General features: G+C 46.0%; 1 long non-coding RNA gene across 2 annotated transcripts in view; it reads left to right on the top strand.

Annotated features, from left to right (window-relative positions):
• LOC147649901 (uncharacterized) overlaps positions 1 to 26,799 on the top strand; it is a 43,160-nt gene that overhangs the window by 4,294 nt on the left and 12,067 nt on the right. Inside the window, exon 2 of one of the 2 annotated variants that reach the window (XR_015277788.1) lies at positions 24,286 to 26,037. The exons of the other annotated variant lie outside the window; for it this stretch is intronic. This is a non-coding gene — a long non-coding RNA (uncharacterized LOC147649901). The remainder of the gene's footprint in view (positions 1 to 24,285; positions 26,038 to 26,799) is intronic. 2 annotated transcript variants of the gene reach the window in all.

The raw sequence follows: 26,799 nt of genomic DNA, 5'->3' as shown, positions 1-26,799 counted from the left end.
GTAGCTCATGAGTGATGCACCCCTCCAGTCTGAGCCAAAGGCTCCAGTGTCCAGAGTGAAATTTTTCAGCTGTTCACTTGTAAAACTCTCTTGAAATCAGAAACTGCTGACTGGTCTTATAATTAATGTCACACACATGCTCTGCCGAGTTCAGATAGGACATAACCCTCAGAAAAAGAGCTTTAAGAGTGGCTGAGCGGAGAAATACATCCGCCTCAGCCTTTGGAAAAAAGAGACCTTGGGGAGAGAAGGAGTAACAAATGCAGTGGCAGCTGTGTGTATCTTCAACCAGTTTATGAATAAGGACAGAAACCTGGACACAAGAACTAAAATGACACAGAAAAGCTGGAGAAAACATGGTAAGGAGTATCATCAGGTTTTCTGTAACTCTGCAGGGAATGTCAGCTATGAGTAGGATGTCTGTAAATGTCATTAGAGCAGAGGAGAACTTTCACTGGCTCAGAAAATAGAAATCTATTACTTAAAACAGAAACTTTGTCTTGAACAGGAGGCTACTTTACTCTTAGGGAAATTGATCTAATCACTATTTCCAGACAAAGGAGCATGACAAAAAGAAAATTGTTGAAAAGTCATATAATAATATCAAAACCTTTTCAACATTTCACTGCTCATGTTTTTCTTTTATCTACACTGCAGCTAAAATAATCACACAGTCAAGCTATTCTGGTTCCTACAGAAATATTACTGAAAGAGTGCCTGGTTATCTTTTACTTGACAGTAAAATCTCTGCTGAATAAGTATTTAAGGAGAAAATTTCTGTGAGACTCCAATACTAAAAGACAAGATCTCTGATATATACTTAATTTGTCCTCTTGCAAATTTACATTTCTTACTTTAGCAACAACAGTCAATGCTAGCAGTGAAAACCAACATAATTAATCCATAATAATATATAAGCATGTGCATTGTCAGAGTGAAAGAAGACCCTGAATGTTATATTAATCCTTTATTAGAGTGATCTTGGACCCAGGGCTGTCAGTTAACATCCTACTAAGATGCAGAGGAGATGCTCATTATTCAGAAAAAATCACCTCACTCAATTCTCAGCTGCATATAACAGTGGAGCTCCAGTGCAGTCACTGATCAGCAGCTTTGCATCAGCTACAAATGTGATCACTTGTGTAGCCTTTGAATTGCTGTGGAAGCACAGCAAATTCATGAACCAAAGCCTTGGGTGCTGGGAGTGGTTTCTGTGACTGGAGGGAGCTGTGCCTGGTGTAGGCTCTGAACCAGAGACAACAGGTAATAATTAGAAATCACTTGCAGTACATACCAGGAAGTCTAGTAATGCTTTTTGTAAATGATAACATGCCTTGAATTGCATGACCTTCAGACTAGACACTGGGATTAATGGAACATCTTACTTTATTCCTTACTCTCTCTCAATGCCATATTCTAGAGACATATTGATATTTTTGGCATTATCTTTGTAGATGCAGGCTTGCACACTAACCTGGTTTATGCTGAACTCTCTCCTGAGAAAGGGAAGGTTCTTTGTCCTGTACAGAAACAAAAGGTCCCATAACATCTTGTCTGGCTTATTATTGGCAGGGAGTCAACCCTGGGGGATGTGGCAACATTTTTTATTTGTTATTTGATTTCTTAAAAATCCCTGCTGTGGATATTAAGATGAAATCGGCCATAATTCAGGAGCAGTAGTTCTGATGGACAGTGAGATGGAAGGTTTCATATTAAAGCCTTAGGAAGCCAAAAAGAAAATTGAGAATCTGGAAGTATTGGCTGATGGGCACTATACTTTCATTATAAAGAACACCAAGCTCTATAAACCTCTTGGCGGGAGGGATAAGTGCAGAACAAAAACAGTGACCTTGAGATCAGTGTCAGGCTACAGAATAGTAGGTTTACAACAAAGGCCAAGTAAAGGAGAGTAAGAGGAAATGCAGGTCAATACATCATCTTCAACTTGGATCTCATTCTTGGCACTCCTGGTCAAAAAATGTCCACATTTATAGTTTCTCTCTGTAAACCAAATCAGATGCAAGTTTTCTCTCCATCCATAAAGCTGGAACCCCAAATTATGTTCTCTTTGCTTTGCATCTTCACTGCTGCATTATTCTCTCTGTTTTTGTCCTTTGGTGCTCTGCCCCATTCCTTTTCCTAGGCAGTGGCCTGCTTTGACCACTGAATCACTTTCTATTTACAGCCCTCCTTTGCTTCATCATTCTTTAGTGCAGCAAGGAAAAAGCTATTCTGTTCGTCTTCCAAGATCTGTTTTGACCCAAGTCTACCCAGCCTATCATTTTAATTAACTTTTAGGAGTAAAGCTCACCTCTTACCTGCCACATTGCCAGTCTCTATACTTCTTTGTTCCATTTTCCCACATTTCCTCCTAAGCCTGGTCTCAGTCTAAAGAAATCAAATTGGAGACCATTATTTGGGGTAGGCTTTGAGAAGCCAAAAATCCTATATTATCTGCTAGCTAACTCTGGAGGCAATTGGCTATGATTTATGGGAGTGTTGGAACACCCATAGCTCAACATACACAGCCACTGAGAGCATGGGACATCGTGTGTTGGCACACCAACACCATGTGGTTTTTCATATGTGAGCCCTGGATACTTAAACACCCTGCATTCAGCTTTGACAGACTGTAAAGTACTGGAAGTCACAATCCCAAAACATTGGTCTTGTTACTCGCTTTATGGCATTCTCATCTTTTACAGCAGTGTATATGTGGAGAAGCAATGGTTCAAGAGCTCACCTAAATCACTGGTTTGCAGTTTATAGTCTGCAGGGCCTGGCAAACACATGAAAAACTTCTAAATAGTCTGAAAAAAGTGATTGAGAAAAAGAAAATTCATATATGCCAGACAGCAATCTACATATGTGAAATTCCTAAAGGAGTCTGCCCTAGTGCTGGAAATTTTTAGGGGTCCACAAATCAAAAAAAGGTTGAAAAACCACTGACCTAAATCTTCTCCCGCAACAGCAAATGGCCTAGAACTGGAGCAATATGAGAACTTGGCACTAAGAAATGGCATGACAGCTAAGCAGCACAAAATCTCTGCAGCTTCTCACAGATGTAAGTGGAAGGGAATAGGACAGGCACATATCAGTATTGCCTTTGTAAGTATTTGTTCGGGGATTAGTGTTAAAACAGACACAGCGAATAAAAAGGGCAGTCTGACTCAATGCTAACTAAGTAATCTTAACAACAGATTACTTCATGCAACAAATTTGGAGATGGATATGTTCCTTATACAGATTGGTCATTTCAAAGGGTGAGCTTTCACTAATTTAAAAAAAAAAATCAGATAAGCACAATCCCTATTGAGGCATCATATCATTATTTCAGTAGATTCTCTGGAAATAAGCTTGTTTCTGTGCTAATTTTTCTTCTGGCAGAACCAATTCATTCTTGGCCTTTACAAGCTGGTCTTTTACATTTGATTCAAAATTGGATTTGGGCCTCTGGAGATATCTGATGTCAGCCTTCCTAATGTAGTGTCAACATGAAGACACAAAGAGATAAAAAGTCAGTTTCACTTAGAGTTTCCTTTTTCCAGGATCTAATCTGGATTTTTCACTCTCTTTCACATTTGCAGTTTGTATCATTGCATCTTCTTGTTGTGAGTCACATTAAGCAAGAGGGCAAGAGAGTGCTTAGCCAGCCTCCTGGTTTATAGGCAGGGTCACTAACACAGCTGGAACACATACTTATGCTTCATGATATCACCTCATAAAACGATCACATAGCAGACAAATTTTAAGTGCATATTGGAAAAGCAGAAACTCTGGGGTCAGGGTGGCGCAGAGTGGAGGAAGGGTAAATGTAGGCTACAATGAGAAATAATGAGACTCACTTTGCTGGAGGAAATGGTCAAACATTAGCATTTCAATAGAAGAGGTCAAACCATTTCATCCAATACAGGATGTCATTCCCTGCAGACCAAGCTAATACAGCCCATAACATCTGTACTCTGTACCGTACTTTTTAAATGTGACATCCAAACTGTGGGTTACTCCCCACAAAGACTTCCATTATCCCTCCTGCCTCCCTCCCTGGCCCAGCATGCAGTCTTTCCTCATCTGGATCATATGAATTAAACAACTAAAAATGGGACACACAGAAAAAAAGCAAGAACACAGAATATCTCAGAGGTGTTAAGGAAAACTGTGTAGGCACACAGCTCAGGTCTTTCATAACACACACAAAGACTGAATTACAATTCTTTGGACAACCTTAGCTCTATCCCATCCAGGCTTTTCTTGGAAGTGTGAAAATTCTGTGACCAAAGGAAAAAAAATACAAAACAAAACAGAAAACACACACAAAAAACCAAACAAAAACCCTAATAACACCTAATAAAACCAGAACAAAAAACCCCAAACAAACCAGAAAACCCCCACAGAACATAAAAACTAACCAAAAATACCCCAAGAAAACCAACACAGAACCCAACCAAACCCTCTTCCCCCTGCATTTCCCAGTCTGCAGCATATTCATGGTTCCAAACACCTAGAGACTAAAACGTTTGCTACCACCATGATCACTGCAGAGCAGAAAGTAAAACTGCTTTTTGCAGTGTCTTGCTTGGCATGTTATATTTCACAAAGGCAGTAGAGGAGACATTTTGTTCCAGGTCTCACATATGGCAATTGAGACAGGATTTTAGGTCACAGGTAGAACATCACCTTTCTGCCATATTGCCTATCTCTTAAAAAAGTAAGGAAAACCCTCATGTTCAGATGAGCTGTTGCAGAAGTCTTTTTGTGAATTTTCCTTGATGCTGTCTCTTCCTTTGCTTACACCAATGTCTTATTTAACACCTTCTATTTCACTGTTCTCTCAGCAGTCACTGCCCAACAGCACATCCTCCCATCAGCTTAGCAGTGTAAACCGGCCAAGAGCACATAAACATTTGATTGGATTCAGCTGGATCTTTCTGCATTGTGGGAAGAGCAGACAAGAATTTGAATAGAGTTTCTGGGTGTTGGTCTGGACATCCACATCAATCCCTTGCCAGAAAGAGAAAAAGCAGCATCACATTTTTCATAGTGCTTTTCTTTAATGACATTTCCTTCCTTCCATTAAGCAAATGTCCAGGGGAGATAAATGAATTGCTTTGTATATCTCGAGGATCTTTGAAACCCTTGATCTAGCCTAAGTGTGCAAGAATGAGAAAAATAACAGGGAGCTGAATGGAGGAAGGAGATTTAAGCACACAAATTCTCAGACAGAAAAAACATAATAAAGAGCTAGAAAATGGAGGCATGGCACAAGAAAATAACCCAAACATAGGGATAGTCCAAAATAAAAAGCTGCTAGAGGAGAAAAAAACCAACACAAAAGGACCTCATGCAGCAAAGGAGAGTTGATGTTCAGCAATGCTCAGAAATTTTAATACTGATGTGTAAAATTAAACCATGACAGCAGAACAGGCTTATCTGCAAGCGTCACGTTACTTCCCCTGGGATCACTACCTTCCCACTGGTGCTTCTGTCATCTTCTCCTCCCCCCTCCAAATCTCACTTGACCTGAATTCTCATGATTTGACTCCGTAATCCTCTGGTTTCCACTGTATGCACACAAAAGATTATTGTACAAAAGCGAATTCCCAGGGCCTTGGGCTTTGCTTTCCATTTAGTTAAAGAATTATCCTACAGTAGTTTAGATGCTGGGAAACTTGTCCTGTAGATTATTGCCTACAGGGCAAATGCTGAGGAGGCTGCTAACGAGAGAACAGATGTTCAGTGGCTTATGAGCCTTGCTGAATGTAAATATCTTCAACACACTGCCTGTCAATAAGCCTCTGCCTGAGAATCACAAACCTGATGGACAAAATTCACCTCCCTTGTAAATGTATAGGCTTAGGCAGAATTACACTGAGGAAGAAGCTGTTCCTTCATCTGCACCAAAGAGCCAGAGTTTAAAAGCTTGTATAGACATTCAGACTGAATGTCATGAAAAGTTAATATTTTTAAACAAAACGTTGTCTCTTTCCAAGAGAAAATGCAGCTCTTGGATCTGTTATGACACAGCAGGCCTAAAATAAACAGTTTTTAGTGAAAAATTGATATTAGGGGTGAAAGATTTTACAGTGACTGAATTTCTGAAAGTTTGCTTGTCTCCATAAAAGGATGTTCTGCTTACGGGGCTTCAGTAGGTGATATCTTTACAGGGAGCAGTAATTTAAGGGGGTGGGTAAATCTGGACTCTCTTGAGCATCACTGTGCATCTCTGCATACCCCTCTGTCTCCCCCCTGTGACACCTGTCACCTTAGACAGTCTCCTAGGCAAAATGTGATAAGAGTTTAAGCCCCCCCTTCCAATTTTCTGATTGCTGCAAACTTTGAGCTACCAAAGCAGTACTATTTTCTCCCTTTCATTGCCTGATGAGTGACCCTCAGAGCACATACAATCCAGTGAGGGCTGAGTAGCTGATCACAAGCCGTTGATGTTTCTGAGTGGCTTTTTCTTTATGAGTCTTCCTGGGAGGATATGCAAGGAGGACACTTGCCCTCAAGCTTCACCCCTTCCAGCCATCCTTCCTGGGACAAGAACAGGCTGACCTTACTCTGCATCTCATCTTTGTCATGACAAGGCTCAGTTGTACCTACATTGCAGGAAAGCCACAAGTTCTTGCTGGTCACAGATTGTCATTTCACTGGTGAAGTGTAGTAACTGCACTCTGTCACGAAGTTGCTTGGTACAATTTTCAGGATCCACTAAGGAGTCCTTACAGCTGACTGTGCCACATCTCTCTGCCTTCACCAAGTGGTGCTCAGAGTTCCCAGTTATGGTATGAGAAGGGAAGGCAAGTGAGCAGGGTCTCTGCTCTCTCACTGAATCCATGAAACCATGAAGGGCCTGCTTTTTCTGGGAGTCCTCTGTTATAAGGGCATAACCACAGCCTGAAAAATAAACAAACTCCACCATGTATAACATTTAAGTGAAAATACTGGCTGGCAAGCTGAAACTTGGGAGACCTGGGTCAGCTACTGAACTGTTTTATGATGTGGAACAAATCACTGTGCTGTGTTCACTCCTCTATCCTGTCCCAATCAGATTGCCAGCTCTGCACAGACAAGCCTTGAGTTTTATTAAACATGAATACTCTACTGAGGACACTGCAACCCTTGTCACACCTGAAGCTTCTAGGTGTTCTTGTAACACATATAATATCACTTTACAGTTCAATCTCTTATGGTGGGAAGTCCCATGAAAAATATTTAGTATGTGTATATAAAAGTGATTGGCATGGAAGGATGCCACAGAAAATACAGTAATTACAATCTTGTCTTTTGGAGATAGAGATTTACTGCTGCAATGTGCTCACCTCTGGGTGGAGAGCACAGGAGCAGCAGCACTGCCAGGAGAGACACACAGCGTCTGCACCAGCCACAGGGCGGGACCCGACCTGCTCAGCCTCATTCCTTCCCCTTGCCTTCTCCCTGCAGGCAAACCACAGCTGGCAGAGCTGAGCTATCCCAGCCGGGTCCTGGCTAGGGCACCAAGGTGAACACCCCAATTCTCACCGGAACTGTCCCCATTTTTTGTTATCTGACCAAAGTCCTCTACACCACCTCAGTGCTCCTGTGGGCACTAAACCTGCACCCACCCTGCCCTGCAGGGCACCGGGGCAGAGCAGGGTCACAGCAACCAGGCTGAGGGTGACTAGGTAAGAGGGACATCAGCATGTAAAGCTCCATGAAAATATAGAAATATTAGCTACTTCAAACACTGCTGAACTTTAGTTCAGTCGCTCCATTGTTAGGATGAGCTTGTTAGTGGCTCTAATATTTTGCTCTTAAGCAAAGCTATTGCACTTTTCTTAAGGCCTTCAGTGTCCGTGGGACAAAGCAGGATATACGGCAGGGCTGCAGGCGGCTTCTGAGTTTTGGCAGAGCAGCCGAAGATTTCGGGCCCAACTTGCGCTTCCTCAGCGCGGGGAGCGAGCGGGTCCCGGGCGAGCTGGCCCCGGGCGAGCTGGCCCCGGGCGAGCGGATCCCGGGCGAGCTGGCCCCGGGCGAGCGGATCCCGGGCGAGCTGGACCCGGGCGAGCGGATACCGGGCGAGCTGGCCCCGGGCGAGCTGGCCCCGGGCGAGCGGATCCCGGGCGAGCTGGCCCCGGGCGAGCTGGCCCCGGGCGAGCGGATCCCGGGCGAGCGGATCCCGGGCGAGCGGGCCCCGGGCGAGCTGGCCCCGGGCGAGCGGATCCCGGGCGAGCGGATCACGGGCGAGCGGATCCCGGGCGAGCGGATCCCGGGCGAGCTGGCCCCGGGCGAGCTGGCCCCGGGCCACCTGCGCGCAGCGGCGGGGCCGCGATGCCTCCCGGCTGTCCTTGTGCTCCGGCGGCACTAGATGGCACTGTGGCTCTTCAGCAGCCCCGGGACGGCAGTTTTGGGGTAGCTCGGGGTGGGTACCCCTGGCACCCCTGAGCAGCACCGCGCATCCCTGCACGCTCCTCTCCATCCCGCCCTGTAACCCCCGCAAGACCTCAGGCGATCTCCTGGGAAAAACGTGGAAAGACATGCTGCTCGGGTGGTCGTCATTGTCCTGTGCCTCCAACAACTGCTTCTCTTCCCGAATTAGATTTTATCCGTTTCCGGAAATAAAAGCTGCAGCCGGCAGCGGGGCCCTTTGGTGCTGGGCACAACCCGTGTTCCTGCGGAGGGGAGAGGCACCTCCCTGCCCAGCCTCACCTGTTGGGACCCACGCTATCCGTGCAAGACACTATGGGCCACGAAACCCCATCTGCAGGCAGCCCATGTGCCAGCACTGCATTTGTGCCCAAGCTGTCATCAGGTCACTTACCTGCAGCTCTGCAGGCAGTGCTGGGCACACCTGCCTGGACACCACCGGGCACTGCCACCACTAGCTGCCTTCTGCAGATTTTCTGCCCAGAAAGGGTTAACGTTTCTTTTCCTGTGTCCAGAATAACATTTCTGAGAGTTGGTTTCTGGACATTTTATTAATCACTCTTAATCCAGTGATTTTTTTTTTTCTTTAAAAGGAAAGCATTTTTCTCAATAACAAGTCACAGACAGAACCTTTTCTATTGTTGCCTTTGGATGGAGTTTTATCTGTCAGTCTTGGGTGGGTTTTTAAGAGGAAATTTTCAGATGAATGATAAAGGACACCCTGAACACTGCAACACAGAGATGATCTGCCACTGGGTTTCTAGTTTCTGTTTAGTTTTAAAATCTGCCATGCCAAGGAGCATTTAATATTTCAGTTTCAGAATTAATGGGCTTATCTCCTGTCTTGCACCTTACTTCTTAGGGTTGCCTCCCCTCTGAGTTCTCTCTGTGCCCATGGCACAGCCAGAATTGGCATTTCATAGCAAGAGCTGCGGTCTGCAGGAGTGAGGGATGGTGAACACTGGGCTGTCAGTCCATGCAGACAAACTCCCCAGCCTAATTTGTGCTGCCTGTTGCACCAGGGACTTACCATTAACTCTGTTGTCATTCCTTGTCTGCTTTAACATGATTGCTTTCAAGATTTCTCTCTCCAGGAAAACATCTGTGTTTTGGATTAGTTTTCCCTAGACAGATTTACTTACAGTTTTTCACATTAAATCTCCCTATTTTGTTGCTTTCTAGTCTATCTAGGTCCTTTTTTTGTTATTATTCCTCCAGGTGCATTAAAAAATCTCCCCATTTAGTGGAGTCAGCAGAGTGCTCTGGTATCCCAATTTACTCTTTGTATTCAGCTATGAATGAATCACACATTCCTGGATGTCCTTCTGTAACACAGTGCATTCACTTCCTGCAGTCCTTTGTTTACAGTTCATGCTTTTGTCATCTGCATGACTGTGCCAATACCCAAAAGGATTTAAATTACTGTTTCCATCAGTCACATATGAAAAAGCTATAAAAACCAGGATAACTTCCCCAATTGTTCTGCTTATCAGCCATAATTACATTATCTTTTGAATGTTAAAAGATTTTCCTCTTACTATCTGCATTATTTTACTAAATATAAGCTTACAGTAACTTCCAGATTGCTTTTGATTCTGGTTTGAAAATTGTTTGGATATTTAATTTTCACCCTATTTTTTGCCAGTATAATATCAATTGTCCATTGCTTAGTTGTAACTAGCAGAAAATATTATTTTGTCCTTTAATTCATGCATATAACATTATAAATAGGCCCAAAAAAGAAATGAAATTTTTTGAATCCAGCAATCATGTCTAACAACAGAATGAAATGAGATGGTGAATGAATGTAAAGAGTACTTTCTCTGCCCTTTGTTTTATCCATGTATTGAATTCAGGATGAAAGCATATGTAGACTGTGTCCCCAAAATGTGCTTCCTTTTGTCAGCACTCCTGTATTTCATCCAGACATGCTGTTATTTTTGACCCTCATAGTCTGAGATCAAATGCTACACAGCCTGTCTTAAAAAAAAGGAGCAGAGCTGGAGGCCGTGGCTGTGCCAACAACTGGGGCTGTCACAGCCCCTAAAGCGGCCCTTAATGAGAGCCTATGAGAAAGCTCTCCTCGATGGATGGCAGAGCTGCCCAGAGTGCCAGTGCTGCCCAGTGACAGCCCCTGTTCCTGCTCTGCCCAGCTCTGCTTGGCCAGAAGTGAGGAGAGGGAGGTGGCTCAGTGCTCGCTGCCCCTGTTCCCTGCTGGTGAAGCACTGAGCGCTACCCAGCTCGCATTGTGTCCCAGCACTGCTCACAGCGAGAGCTGCTTCCATTTCCCTCTGCTCTTTTCTTAATGGAGACAGATCCTACATCTTACGTTCACTCTTATTACTGCTAGCTTTGCAATTTGGGCATTGCACTATGATTTTCTCCAAGATCTTGTTCTCAAGGCATTTCACTGTTCTTACTTTTAAATGCACTTGAGAGACAGGACACCGGTACTGTGTCCTTCAACAAGTCACAGGAAGAGGATTTTTACCTCTACAACTGGCCTCTTGGCCTTTCAGGTCCTCACAAAAACCACAAGAAGACCCCCCAGTTTCACTACTCCTCCCCAAACACAAGTACTCCATTGCTTTAATATCACAGACATATGACTCACTCCACCCCATCCACTTCTGCAGGACTTTTTAAATGTTCCTAAGATTCCTTTGTTCATTATTATATTAGAGCAGCTCAGCTCCCAGTGTGCTTTCTGGATGATGTGGCCAAGACATTGGTCACACTGGTGCCTTCTGCTACCTATCACAGAATGTGAATTCATCCTTCATGTGGGGGAGGATGGCAGTGCTCACCTAAAGACCTTGCTTAGCCTGATACTGATCTTCGAGGCCCTTGTGCTTTGCTTTATGCCCATCCTCTGGATCCTCCCACTCTTGCCCCCTTTATTTTCACTGCAGATGATAGTGAAGTGTGAGCACAGTAGAAGTTGAAGGTTCACTGTGATCATTTGCAAGAACAATTAGCAAAAGCCTGTGCTCACATGAAGCCTCCGTGGCGTGACAGAGTATAGGGCATGTCCTCCAAATCCCATCCCTGCTCCAGGCTGTGCAAAGTCCTGTAGGATCAGAACTCCCAGCTTAGCATTGCTGACAGGCAGACAAAGGCAGAGACAGACAGTCCTCATCCTTATTCAGTTGTCCCTCCTCCTCCTCCTCCCACCTTCGAGGTTTTTGCTGTTAGAGCTTAGAGCATTCAGCTGTCTTCCACCTCCATCATTGCTTTGATAACTGATAGCAGGGAAGGTATTACTTAAAGAATCTGGGTGACTGTTAGCAAAATAAACAGGAGATGAAAGATAAGGCAGTCTCCTTGGTGCGTAATTACCTTAAAGGAAGGTCTGTTTGCTAATACTGTTGTTTTGATGTGCTAAATAGCTTGGGCTTAACGCCCCAGCAGATACTAAAACTAACTAACTAATTCCCGATGATGTCATTCCAAGATTACAGGGACTGGGGAGGTAAGGAAGGAGTATCCACAAGGCAGTGATGTGTAAGGAGTGCTCCCAAATCACCCGATCTGGCAGATGGGAGGCTGTCTTCAGAGACAGCTCTGCTGTCAGCACAACAAAACCCCACCAAGCCATGCCTCCAGGCAGGTGGGTGGCTCTCTCAAAGTCACCTACTCCGTCCCAGCAGCCTGCTCTTGAGGAGATCTCCCAGGTGTGCAGCAAGGAGAGCTCTCTGTATTCGCTCTGCAGTGCTCTGCAGGGAGAGCTTGCTCCCCATTTCTCCTGTAAGGGAGATTCCTCACCCTTTACTCTGAACTGGGCTGTAAGGAGCTGCATCTGGTTTGTAGGCAGCTGGACTACCTCTGTGTGTGCATCATCTGAGCTGTGTGTGATTGCAGGGTTCCACTCTTTTATTTGACTGTCTGCCTGGAAGCGTCTTTTGCCCTAATTATGGGTGCAGTTGTGTCACTTGGCTTGTCCTGTGTGCCACTGAGTGGCATCGCATGAGCAGGGCCCGCTGTGCACTTGCTGGCACACAACTGAGCTAATAGAGACTGACAGTGGGTATCGGGTTTTTTAAGACTAAGAAGTCTCCTGGGGTGTTAGTAATCCCCTAGAGGTGCCATTAGCTTATGATAACCACACCTTTGAAATTGTTTTATTGCTTTAATAATGTGGTGGTGATGGAAAACGGGGAACATGCCACATTTATTATTTATGCTGGTAAAAGATGAAAGTTAGCAATTAGAAGCTTTAAACCACAGGTTCAGCAGAAATGCATGACTTACATTTATTCCTTTTTGACTCTGCACCCCAGCACTGGGATGCCCTTACTGCCCAGGTTTGTTATGTTGAGCTGTCTACAGAAACCATGGCAAAGTGGCAGGGCCAGCACAATTAACATTGTAAGATGGATACACATCTCACTGCAGGGATGGGTGGAGATTTCCTGGTGGGGAGCTGTTGGAACAGTGCTTTATGATATCTGAACTAATCTTGTGCTATGATAATTCTGTCTTGCTTAAGTGCTTGCAGCCTCTCTGTGCTGTGCAGTCATGCTGTGGCAGCTGCTGTGTGCATCTGATCCAAACTCACTGCTTCCCCACACACTTAATTGGTAAAATTGCCACATATTGTTTATAAAAAAGCGTGGAAAGACTGAGCAGAATCTTGGTCCCAGGACCACAGAGCAGTGGCTCTGCTGCCACATGGCTGGGAATCACACTCTCAAGGCAACACAGAGAGGATGTGTGTTGTACCTTATGTGTCATGACACCCACATTTGGGTGGAGCAGCTCTACTGAAGTAAAAGAAGCTGGGACAGCTGATGGTAGAGTATAACATCAGGTCCTTCAAGGCTGCCATGCTTCCCAAGTGTGGGGTTTTAACCTCAGCACCCAGAGAAAGTGGCACCAACGCTACAGCAGAACTGAAGGAAAAGGTAGGAAAAGTTAGGCTTGTCATAAAAGAAACGTGCCAAGACAGCAACTGTCCATGCCTGGAGCTGTAATGGAAGCGATTTCACTAATCTGCCTCACAGGCCACTTTCTCATTCTGTGTGATCCTTCGGTGAGGCTGCAAGCGTGTTTGATCGCTTCACCTTAGGATCAAATAAGCAGAGGGCTGACTGGGTGTTTTATCTGCAGCTGGCAGAAAATGGAGGTGAGAGAGAGCAAGCAAGTGAGTTTCTATTAAGAATAGAGAGATTAATGCACCCAAATTTAATTGGAATTGCACGAGCAGGCAAGAGGTGTCAAGCTCTGAATTCATGCATAGATTGTGTGGGTGTCCTATGTACTACATTTTGAACATCTGCAGCATGACTATCTCTGCCTTGTACTTTGGTCCTTGCTATGAGCTTTCATGTTGGTTACTGATGTTGTACATCCTTATTTCTATTGTACGCCCTTGTGCCCTTTGCCTCATTGCACTGCACCACTCCCAGCGACAGGCTGTGTGCAGACAGAGGTGATCCAGAACCTTGTCCATAATTTGGTTTTTCCTTGGCTCCAACAGCCTCAATGTTAGCAGTGTCACAACAAATGCCCTTACCACAGCCTGCAGAGAAACCCCTTCCTGAAGCATCAGTGACATCAGTCACTGGCACCCACATCACTCAGGCAAGAGGAAACCACTCATGCAGCCTGGGGTCCCAGCCGGCATCCCACACCTGACAAGCTCTCACTTTGCAGGACTTGATTCACTTCGTGTGTGTCTCTTTTTCTCTGAGCAAAGTCCTTGGGGATGAACATCCCTTCCCAAAGAAACTGCAGATGATTCCAGCCAGGCTGGTGAAGGGTTGGAGCTGGTGCAGTGAACACTGAGTGCGGGCTGCTGGCACCCACAGAAAGGAATTGGGTTTAGGCCCTTTCATTACCTTCTCACATGAATATCACCCTTTGACAAACCCCATGCTTTTGGTTCAGGTTATTCCTGTAAGGCTGGAGCTCAGAAATCCCCATGGGCAAAGCTCAGTCAGGAGACAGGTTTCATTTCTTTTCCTCAAGGCTGTTGTCAGCCTTGGCTATGCTCAGGGACCTTCTCCAGCAGCAGCAGTGGGACAAGGAGCCCACCCTCACTTGGAGGATTGTGCTGTGCAAGGAAAAAAATGTTTCTGGCTCTTCTCATGTGTATTTGGGGCAGAATGAAGGTGTAGTTTAGATTAGAGCACTGCAGCTTTATCAGTGTTTATCAGTGTAGGAGTTCTGCTCCGTGTAGCATAACAGCCTCAAGTCCTTTTAAACCCTGACATCAATATGTGGTGATAAGATAACACTGGTTATCCTGTACTGGTTGCTCTAGATAAGATAAACCCTTTTATGCTTTAAAACTGGACTCAAAGTTTCTACTATGTTTTCTTTTCCTTTTAATGTAGCAAACTCCAGAAACATTTTATTTCTAAGGGAGTTGTATTTGTTAAGAGCAGATAAAAATAGTACATATCATAAACGAGACTTTCCAAGCTTGCCTGAGGAGCATGAAACTCTTTCTTTCAAAGACTAAATAGAAATGAGCTAGTAGGAGGTAGATTTCAATGTCTTAGAAAATTGTTGGATTAATTAGAAGCTAAAATTATTCCAAGTAAATGGTCATGCCTACATTTATTTTGTCAGAAGTATGTCCACACAGTGATATTTCAGCAACAGTGGATGTTAATTTTAGGGTGGTTACTTTTAATTAACATGAAATAACTTTGGTAGCAGTGCTTGAGACAACACTAGTTTGCATTTAAAGCTGGGACTGAATATCTCTGCAAAAGCCGGCATATCCATAAATCTATAGCACTGACTCTTCAAATGGAGACTATCTTCAGAGAATTTAGAGATACATCCATTCATTAGTGAGTTAAAATTAATAACTAGGTCCTCTATGAAATTTAGCACTTTAGTCTTGTTTGTCCCAAATGATTTTAACAATGGAATAACAGACTCTTCACATTTTCCATATAATTAAAATTAATTGAAATGACGTGCGTTAGTTGTAATTAAGCTATGCAGCTAAGAGTGGTTGTATGTAATTGCTATGATTATATAGGCTACAAATAACCTCAAGGAATGAAAGTGGAGTTATTATGGCAGAAGAACTCAGCTTCTCACCACCTTCCCGTGACTGATGGTCTGCACAAGGGGAAGGATGTCTCTGGGACGAGGCAGTGCTCCATCAGAAGGGGATGCTTTGGGAGCTGAGCTGGCTCAGCTGCCCCTGTTTTTAAGTTCATGTGAGTGCCCCAAACCTGATCACTAAGGGCTGCCCCTTTCCTCAGCTTTAGGGTAGCACTAGCTGAAAACCACAATTCTGCAGGTCACTGCAGGGTCAGGTTGAGGTTGCTGGGGGTGTCATACCCATAAAATCACCTTTTTTGTTTGTTTGTTTGTGCTCTGCTTAGGCTTTTAGGGCAGTGTCTTTAAAATGCAGCTTAAATTGTGGGTTCCTACATTCTTAATGATTCCCTTATATTACATTTATTTTAGTTTGGTTTTTGTTGTTTTTTTGTTTTTTTGGGGTTTTTTTCTGCCTTGGAACTATTTAGCTTCATTTCATGGAAAACCCAGGGAAAAAATGTTTGTAGGGTTTTTGGTATGGGAATAAGCCCAACGATTTGAAATGATGCTGTTGTAATGTGCCCTCTCACCACCTGCATCTGGTTTATGCATGACAGGCCCCAGAATGCAGGGCTGTGTCATGTCTTGCAGGGTGTTAGAAAAATGAACATTTCAGCAAGGTTTTGGCCTCTAAAGCACATAGGAGTGGGAGGGATGTCACTCTGCTTTGCCAGCTGTTCACATGCCCCATCCCAAGGCAAAGCAGCCCCCTAAAGCATTTGCCCAGTACACCAGCATCAGGGCAGATGCAAAAGTCTGTGCTCAACACACTGCAGGCAACAAAGAATTATCAGCTTCCCAAATTTCCCTTCTTAGAGTGCATTGGGAATGATTGACAGGGCTGCCAAGCAAAGCCTCTTGGAATGTACATGGAAACCTTCCTGGTAATTAATGGAGGATTGTGCTTTGGGCAATGGCTCCTGAAGCCTCTCCTGCCCTGTGTCTGTCCCTAACTCAGGGCTGGTCTCTGCCAAGGAAGCTCTGTTTATTTCCAAATCATCTAGAGGAGAATGTAACCTTCAGGCCCCACTTTGGCTAAAGCCTCCTGGCATGCTTCAGCCTGCTCCTCCATGAGATCCCAAGAATTCACTTCTTGCAGTGCTATTTCATAGCCCAGTGTTGCAATATCAGTTTTATCCTTGAAAGACTCATCTGTCTACCTTCAGGCTTAGCAACACTGAAGAAAGTTGCTAAGAAAAGAAGAAGAAAGAAAGTTGTAAGAAAATATTTATTTACATGTAAGTGTAAATTAGTGACAAGTATGGCAATCTGACTGATTTCCCTTTTATAATTTCTTTGATAATCTCCATTCTGTGGAGTTTAGGGTACAGATTTAGACAGCCTAGGGGTAACCACATGGCCCATGTGTGCTTGCACTACCATTAGTACCATGGGGAAGTAAAGTCTTTTACAAAAAAGAAAAGCAACCCAGAAACCCACTCAGGATGGACGGACCATGATATTGGTTGGGGGATGGGTGAAAGAGTGCAGGAAAGTGAGAGAAACCATTAACATTTTGCACCATTAGTCAGGAGCCTAGGGACCTGCTGCAGCAAATAAAAACCCCATATAATTTAGTCAAGGGAATTCAGCCAAAAAAATTAGAAGTTTTTCTGGGGGTTTTTTGGCAATGGAATAACTTCTTACTCCATTTAATTTCTAGTTTGACCATCTGAATAGATAAAAGAAAAGTACTGTGAGCTAGGGAATAATCTGAACTGTGGGAGAGAAAAAAAATGCTGAGAAACTTGCAGGCATGTTCACAAAAAAGAGTCATCCAAGATAACAGATAAACCAGGAGGCAAGTAAATCAGGAGAAAACCAGATCTTCCTACCCCATCCCAAGAAACACAAGGAACCTGCTGTGCATTTCCATCTGGCAGGAATGCAGACTAGCACAGGATCTGTGTACACAAGATCACATCAGCAAGCCCTGGGCTTGCAGGTTCAGTAACTCCCAGTCTCCAGCTATTGCTGCTGGAGAGATCGAGTCACAGACTCAGCAATGGGTCTTATTTTTATTTATTTATTCTGTTTAAAAGCTAAAATACTAGCCTTTGTACAACTTGTGGCTAAACTCCCATCATTTTTGCTAATAAATGTCTTGGAATGGATAATGATATCCTCATGATACTTTCTTATCCTCCTCAAAACATTGAATACTTAAGAGTACAAGAAGCCAAAGCAAGTGCTCCTGGCAGGAAGCTGCCAAGCTGTTATGCAGAAGCCTGACCGGCATTATTTGGAACAGATGCTCTTTCAGCTTTGTAATTTTCAGCCAAAAACAATGGCAGTAAGTGAAAGTAAAGCTGTGGGTCAAAGGAAGGCTAAACTGTATGAGAATCATGTGAAAATATTTTTGATTTCACACATCCTCTCATTTACAGCACATGCTTCTGAAATGGTCTGGAATGCTAACGTGCAGCTGCAGGTTTGACCTTCATGTCCATGGCCTGGATTTGCCAACAGTTGAGACTTTTTGGAAGCACAGGGTCACCATCCTGCTGGAGCCCTGGCACAGCCTGTGCCACAGGAGAAGCTCCAGTGCCTCCTCAGGCTGGGGATGGGCCACACCTGAGCCTCTCTTGCTGTCTGCAGCCCCTGCCAGCCCTTGGGAAGGGCTCTTCCTGGCACTGTGGGCCAAGCAGGGGGATGTTGGTGCAGCCAGCTGCCTCTGGCTGGGTAAAACATTCAGTCCAATCTGTGGGCCCAGAGCAGTCACTGATGGAGCACACAGGAGGCAGCTGCTCACCTGCACGGCCTCGCAGCACCAGGAGCTCACCTGGCTCCAGGGAGGCAGCTCCCATCCTCAGCAGCTCCCAGGGCTGCACGGGACAGGGCACAGCACAAGGGCTGAAAAGCAGAATGAAGCTTTCAGTTACTATGGCCAGGCAGGCAACCCTGGTCCCCCCAGCTGGATGAAGGCTCTGCTGGGCTCACGCCGCTCCCTTCCTTTGCTAGGCAAGCTCAGTTTAACAGAGCTCAAGAAACAAGCAGGTCTCAGGAAATAAATGCTTTCAGTCTCTCTTTTTTATTGCCTGTAAAATAGCAGGAGGCTTTCAAAGCAACAGCAAATCCTGTTAAAAAAAGTAGAGAAAATTAAAGAAATGTTTCTTGTCTCAGATCCAGCCCTTTTCACCTTTACTTTCCATCATGGTACATAAAATTTTGTATATTTTGGCAGAGCAGAGAAATAACTTTTCCCCTTTCTCTTCCTTGCACAGCCCAGGAGCTCTGAGTGAGCTTTAAACCAGTTTTGCACAAACACAGAACAGCCAAATAATAGAGCAAGAAAACAGCATTAAACTTTGTAGACAATCAACTTTATTCTGTGCACAGCAGCTAGTTTCTCCTGCTCTCAGCAGAAATAAAAAATTTACAAGTGTTCTGGGAAAACATTAAAAACCAAACACATCCAGACAAAGTCTAGTGCAAACTACTTGGAAATAGATCTGTGCATCACCTTCTGAAAGGCTCATTCCAGCTGTGCTGGTGTAGCCAAGCTGATGGAGGCCAAAAAAAATACACCCTGTGAGTTCAGGATGGTATTGGAGGGTTGAGATTTGGGTACCAGTCATCCTTGTATCCCAGAGAGGCAGTCACAGTCCTCTGCTTGTGAGAATCTCCTCATCAAAGGTTTTCTGCATCATTCCTTGCACACTGGCACAGAGTAAGGATTGCCTGTGTATCTGGAGAAAGTGGAACCTCCCAGCACCAGGAGGAAAAACCCAGCTACTGCAGAGAAGGGATCAAAGATAAGAGGGCAGGATGCATTCCCAGGCCCACACCCCAGCCCTTTCCACAGGGACCATATTAGGTTTGCTGTACGCTCTTATTGCACTGAATGTCATCTTCCAAGCATAGCAAATAACGTTTTCATAAAGCACTGCTTTTAATCAAGCACAACCCTCACATCCCCAAAGGAGCTATCTGGAGTCTATCCTTTTTCTCTACTGTTCTTTTTTGCCCCCTTTTAACTCCCTCCCTTAGAGGCCTGTGCCTCCAGCAAGGAGGGCTCCATGTGGTTCCCTTCGGAGCTCATTAACACAGGTCCATCCATCAGGCCACGAGTGTGAGCGGGAGCTGCACGGAGCCGGGGTCCCGCGGGGCTGTGGCACAGCCTGCACACAGGGCTGTCACACAGAGTGCTTTAATAACCCTGGTGAGACAGGGAAATGGAGCCTGGTACCTGATTACACAGCCCCACGCATGCTGGGGCACTTGATGGAGCAGTGGATTCAGAAAGCAGTATATTAAAACCACTAAATTCAGTGTCATCCAAACAGAGTGGGTTATTTGCATACCCAGACACTGTTGCAGATGGGGTCTGGTTTGAAACCACCTAAAATGCATTTCAGAACATCAACCCAAAACAATACTCTCATTATAGCAGTAATGGAGGCCAGCCCCTTCCCAAACCCCAATGCATGACCTCCTGTGTCATCACCAGTAGACTGGCAAGCAGCTTGTGTGGGTGAGGCTGAGACCAGCTCCCCAGAGTCAGATAGTTATTTCCTGCATGGCAGATGCTTCCTATTCAACACAAAGAAAAAGCCTTCCAAATATGTTTGTTTCTTTATCAAGAACTAATGCTTGGGGTGAGGGGTTGAATCCCTTTTCATGAACAGTTTGCAGCCCGTGAGTACTCCTGAGGAGAGAGGCAGAGCCACATGTACAGGTGGATACAGAGGATAGCACTGAAGGCTGATGAGCGTGGCCAGGCAGCACTGATATAAGCACACTCTTAGCTAAACACATAGAGTTGCTGGTCAGATTTACCTGCCCTGGTGGCTGGCTCTGGGCAGAGCTCATCATCTCAATCTTGGAGCGCAAGGACGGATCAGGAATGTAGTAGACTGAAGGCTTGTGCTCTTAGGTGCAAATGGTTCATTATGGCCTTTTTCAGACTGTGCTGATGAAAGGAATCATTCTTCATTGATGAGAAATCCTGCATTTTCTTCTCTGGGAGAACACAGCTTTGTTCCCTTCCTCCATTTAATAATGCACAATTTATCAGGCTAAATTGGTGAGCCTGGTAGCAAGTGATTCAAATCAACTTCAGTGGCTATGAGCAATCACATGTACTTGAAGAAACCCACTTATACCACTTTCAGTAAAACCTGAGGAAAGCTGGCTATGAATGCAGTACCATATCCTCTTAATGCTCAAGAAAACCCATTTAAATGAACCTCTAATGGCTGATTGGGACTTCTATAATGAAACTCCATAAAGAATCAGCTCCTTCCTTCAGGCTGGGCAGGCCAAGTGCCTCCATGGCTCTCTTGTTAGCTGTGGGTAGGAAAAACAAATGGAAGGAAGCACAACTGTGCTGTGGGCACAGAAAGGCTTTCCTAGGGTTGACACTCTGAGCCTCACCAAGAAGGGCACAAGGTACTGTCACCTGTGTCTCCTGATACTGCAAGAAACAATTGATCAGACTGTGACCACTGTGCTCTAAAGAGCTGCTCAGACCTTCACCTACACAAAGCACAAACTGTCTCCAGTCTACAAACCCCACTATTTCTCTGCTGGAAGAAACATAATTTCCATGTCTCCCCATATCTTAAGTTAGCCCAGCATTTTAAGCCTGCCCAAAACTGGAGAGGTTGCATAGGCTGAGGGTGTGGAAGGAGAGGAGAAGTCAGTCCCTGCCAACCCCTGTGCTCTGCTCCTTCCCGTCTTTGGGAGCATCCAGCAGGGATAGTCAGCAGGGCGCTGCTGTGCCCCACAGCCTATTGTAGCATGCAGCAGACTCCCACACTCAGCAAAATGGGAAACAAATGGCCACAAACCTTTAAAAAGCATTTACAGGCCAACCACCCACCTCCTCTTCAGAGCAAGAGGACCCTAATGGGGAAATACCTCTTTATTCTATGAAGAAGACCTACTGTTCCCTCTCCATCCCTACAGACCCATCAGGCTTCTGATGCCTCCCAGGTGCTCCTGTTCTGGGAAGACTGGCCCTTGCCAGCACCTGGGGGGGTTTGGTTTGCCAGGCACTGTGTCTACAGGCAGCTGGCAGTGGGATCTGAAAGCCTGGGCTGCAGCATGAGCCTCATCCAGAGCCTGGCTTTCCTGAGCCCTCCCTGGGCAACAGACACCAGCCCTGGTGTTCCTGAGGACTTGCATCACCCCGCTGGAGATGTGGGTGGTCATCAGAATGGGGATGGGGCATGCTGGGGCCCTCGAGCTGGAAAGGCCATGGGTGCCTCTGGAAAATGGGGACTGTCCTTCCATTGCTGCTTTTGTAGTAGCAATTGCTGCGCGGAGATAAAAGCTTTTGTTTGCCTTTTCTCTCCTACATTCCTAATCTCCCTCTGTGCTGGTCTCCCCTATAGTCCATCAAGCACTTTTAATCTCTAATTGCATATGACTGATGAGCCTGAACTCCATACACAGTGTTGCCAAGAACCACTTTTTCGGAGCCTGCTTTAGCTCTTTAGGCCAGTCATAACACACTGCAGGACCATTAAGAGTTTATAGTTTGTATACATAACACCCTGGGAGTACCAAAGGGTGGTTTATCCAAACAGAAAAGAATTGAGATGAATGAATGCAGAAATGACTTTTGGCCAGGAAATACTTTAATTTTAATTAGGGGGGAAGGGGGCGAGAGAGGAATGAAGAGGCTTTCTTCTCTCACAAAAGACAAGACTAATGAGTTTACAGCTGCAGGCGCTGACCTTGGAGCATCCCATATAATGCTAGTGCTGAAATGTTTGGATGTGATGTTAGACCCGATAACCTTGCTTCTAAAAGGAAGAAATAAATGGAAATGGCTGAATGGGGAGGGATTCATTTCATGGGGATGTACGGACATATTTATTTATTTTTCCCCCTTTTGCATTCCTGTTCAACTGCCTTTGGTGACACAGCCGTTCACCCAGTGGCTGAGCTTCATATGGACCTCATCTCTTCTGCAGGGAAAATAATGGCAATTTCCCCATATTTAGAACTGTCCCTCATCCCAGAGCCTGTCTCGCAAGCCCACAGCTCTCTGGAGCCCATGGCTGGAGTGATCGGGGTGCCAGAGCCCGGGGCAGCCCCATGCTCAGCAACCCGTGCACGAGGGAAGGTGCAGCTGCGGCTTCTGATGCAGTGGCTTGAAAAGGGCTGAAAGCCTGAGACTGTCCTTGTGCAAGGCTGTTGTCACCTGCTCCAGCTGGTCCCTGCTTTGTGGCACTGGGCCGGTGCTGGTGCCCGCAGTGCTGGGCTCACGGCTGTCTCCAGCCCAGGAGGCTCCTGGCCCTGCCCTGGCTGTGTCATGGCTCTGCTGTGCTGTCCTGGAGAGCAGCAAGAGCAGAGCACTGCCACCAGGCTGAGGTGGCACCAGCTGCCCAAAGGGAGTTCCTGGGGCGTGTGCCAGGGCAGCAGGGATGTGTCCTTGGGCCTGCAGGGCTCTCCCACCTGCCTGGGCACACAGCTGCAGGGGCATTCAGGGCTGATCGTGCACTTCCATCCCTTGGCAAAGCACGTGGCTCGCACGTCTTCCAAAACTGCAGAGCTGCCTCTTCCACCTCCCCACCCAGCCTGCTCCTTCTGGGCTGGGGACCCCCCTGTACTCTCCCTGGAGCCTCCAGGCATCCTGGCCTCTCATTCCTCCCCCGAGCTCTTTCCGTGGCCCTGTGGAGCATCCTGGCCCTGTGCATCCTCCCGTGGTGCTGCTGTACTACAGCCAGGGCGATTATCAAACTCTGAGTGTGAAGCTGCTGTGAGCTGCTGTGCCTGTGGAGCCAGCTTGGCCTCCAGAGAATCAACACTCCCTGCCCTGTGAGGTGGCAGCCAGACGGGCTGGAACAATAGCGCAAGTTAACGGAGCAAAACAACTGTCGGTGTTTCCTATTAAAAGTATTTTTATGATGTTGATTATTATTAATATTATATAGGGGCTGTAATTTTCTCCCGACTCACTCCAACATCTCACAAAATAAACAGTTGCTGTATTATCCCCTTGTAAATGAGACCACAGGATTGTAAACTTTAATTTGTTACTTTTGGCTGCTCTCAGGTTTGGCAGACAATTAAACCAATTCATTAGTTCACAGAGGCACATTTTTGGCCATGTCTGGCTGCGTGAAGTCATCCAGTGAACACATTTGAGGCGGGGTGTGGAAAAACCGTACTGTGCCACATGATCTGTCAGTAATGGTCCAAACAGGACACTGTGGACTTTGCAGACCCAGGTGGGGGAAGGTCTCCTTGCTCCTGTGGCTCTGCTGTGCCCTGGGCACAGGTCATTGGCAGCCCAGTGCCCCTGGGTGCTGGCCAGAGAAGTGGCATTGATTCTGTATCTGACAGCAAAGTGGCTGTGTTGTGCCTGAGGCTTAACCTCTAAATTCTGCAGAGCTGGACTAGTGAAACTCCATAGGACATGGCAAAAAACGCTGAACTCTTGGAAAGGCTAATCTGGCCGTGTGTGACCTCCAGAGCCAGCCCCAGCAGCTGAATTAATTCCTTCAATAGCTGGGCTGCTTTCGATCCCTGCTTTCCCAGCTGCAGACACATGGTTAACCTGCAGAGACCCATGACAGCAGAGTATGGCTTTTAGCCTTTTCAGGGCCACCAGTGGTATGTGCTGGGAGTTAAGGTGGGTTTCTTTTAAATGGAAGCTGTAACAGTGTGTTTTATGGTACTACCACCTCCCCTGTCAAGAGTGGCTTAGTGCAAATCACCCCTCAGATGAGGTTCCCTTGTCAGACATTTTCCACTCTCTGGAGTTTCTTAGATGTCCATTAATAAACCAAAAATCTTGAATAATCTTAGTTTTGAAAAAAGCCACATGAATTAATCCATTTTCCTTTGTTCCCTCCACAGGAGGAGGCTTTCAAAAAGGAAGGAAAGATTTTTAAATAATGAAACCTAAAAGCTTCCCCAAACTAGTTCCTCACCATTGTGTTTTTCACTGGCCAGCACTTTGAATTTGGATTTGCAGAGTTCTTCTGCTTTGCAATTCCCTCTGAGTGATCCCACCACCACCAGCGTCTGTCGGGAGCATTGCTGGGCTCTGGCCCTCCATCAGCTGGAAATGCTGGAGAGAAGGGGAGGCTGTGGAAGGGAACGGAGCATTTTTGAAAAGCTGGTCACTTCCTTCAGTGTCTTGACTGGTTTTCCTGAAATAATAATATTAACAAAAGTGTTTCTGAAAAAGCAGTGAGCAAACGCTGCAGAAGAGCTAATTATGACTTCGTATATGATGGCAACTCCTCTGGAAAGCATCTGCAGAAACCTGCCCGCCCCACTGAGCCACAGTGGTTTTCTTCCAGGGTTCTTCCTGCTGCTGGTGTGACTGAGGCCGGTGTGGGCGTGAGCTGGGCCCCATCTCCTTTGGGTGTCAAACACATCCTCTGCTCCTCACACTGCTCTGGGGAGAGATGAAGGGCTTCACCCTGCTGCGGGCAGCTGCACTTCGCTGCGTCAATTCCAATCACTGGCTGGAGGAGGAGGACGACGAGGAAGCTGGCTGGGTTTCGAGTCAAAAAATAAGGCCTGTGTTTTTCTCCTTTCAGCTATTTATCAAGGCTCGGTGCAAAGGGCCTGACACCCGGCCAGCAGAGCCCGGCTGCTGTGATGTGTGTGACACACGAGCCGGTAATGAGGGACCTTCTGCTGAACGGCCAATTGAGCAGCCGGTGCCTCCAACAGCTTCATCTCGGAGGGACGGCGGGTGGATCTCTATTTTGACACATCCTCGCTGAATGAGGAAGAGAACAAGCAGAAAATGGCTGATGATAAATGTAGCAATTAGGGAAGCTTAATGGAGCAGAAGGTTTTTTGTGAGAAGACAAAGAAATTGCCGTGCCGACACCTGCAAGGAGGTCCCAGCCGCTGCGCAGGGAGCCTCCAGCTGTGCCGCAGCAGCAGGGGATGGGATGAGGGGAGCCGACCTTTTTACTTCACACACACATCCCTCAAAGGCTTCGGAAAAATATTTTCCAAGTTAAACTTCAAAACATCATTTGATTTTTCTTTTTCTCCATTATGTTCAGAAATGGGAGCCTGTAATTTAGGCCTGGTGTAGCCTTCCCCCACTCCTTGCTTTTTATTCAGTTTCACACAATACAGCGAGCACACTGCTGGGAAAGGCATTTTCCTGACAAAGTATTGATCTTGGTGCTGTGAAAGAGCCTTGGCCTCAGCAGGGGGATGTCATCTTGCTGGACACAAGTGGACAAGAAGCAGATCCCCTGGACAATGCTGCTCACCCACAGTGATGCCCAGTTTGAGGCTGAGCCCATGACCGGCCCTGTTCCTCCCAAAGCACCTCATCTGAGCTAAGCCCTGGGCTACCAGCTCCCCAAGATTTGAACTAAAGTGCTAAATTTGTTTTCCCAAGCCCCATTTCTCATTATTTCCTTAGCTGGACTCTCCCCAAAGCCAACTGCCTATGCAAAGGGGCATCAAGAAGCACTGAGGAGAGCTCTGCAAGGGGTGCTGGCATGTGGACACCCAAATTTTGGTGACAGGCAATGCCATTTTGGCCTCCCACAAGACCATTACCAAAATCCCCCAACACTGCAACACAACTATTTTCTTAAGACTGTGGCAAAAATGAATTTCCTGAGGGAGGTAAGGGAAAGGTTTCTTTTTTTTCTTGCTTGGCACAAGCCAAGGAAAATACAAATCTTGTTTTCCCCTGTTGACGGTTTCTCGGCTCCAGCCTGAGCTGCGCACCACTGATCTACCTCTGCTCTCATTCTGGCACTCGCTGGGCTGCCCGAAGCACAGCTGGTGTGTCTCGCTCTTCCCTAAGCTCTCAGGATATTGCATTCCTGACTACTTGGCTTCTTATGCTTTCCCTCCTCTGGGTCTGGGTGGTGCTGGCATTGCAGACCTGACAGTGGAAGCTCAGCCCGCTGCCGAGTCCTTGGGCTCCCCTGCATCAACCCCTCTGTTTGTCTAACTCCAGGTCACCAACAGCTAACTACATATTTATGGTATCTGTATAGGCTGGAAAGGACAAGTCCCATATGCTTTTTTTAGGCAATAAACCCGACTTTTTAGGGAAGCACTAGATCTTTTTGCCAACAGTTAGTTAGGAACAGTTAGTATTTTTGACAAGTGATCTGAGGATTTGTTACAGCTTTACAGATTGACTTTTCCCCTCACTCCCTGATATCCTGGTTGTCTATTTTATTGACTGGGCCAAGAGTGACCCCATTAAATGAAGCTGGTGCACACATCTTAGATGGAGCCCCAGTGAGCACATGGCGTTTTGGACAAAAGGTAATGTAAGTGCAACCACTGGTCTCCCTCCTTACGGCTTCCTGAATGTCTTTTTAACTACAGGTTACCTGAGGCAAGCAATGAACCTTCCAAATCCCATCTTCT

The sequence above is a fragment of the Cyanistes caeruleus genome, chromosome 18 (assembly GCF_971803275.1).
Source record: "Cyanistes caeruleus chromosome 18, bCyaCae1.hap1.1, whole genome shotgun sequence".
Taxonomy (NCBI): domain Eukaryota; kingdom Metazoa; phylum Chordata; class Aves; order Passeriformes; family Paridae; genus Cyanistes; species Cyanistes caeruleus.
This window is presented reverse-complemented; position numbering and strand designations above follow the sequence as displayed.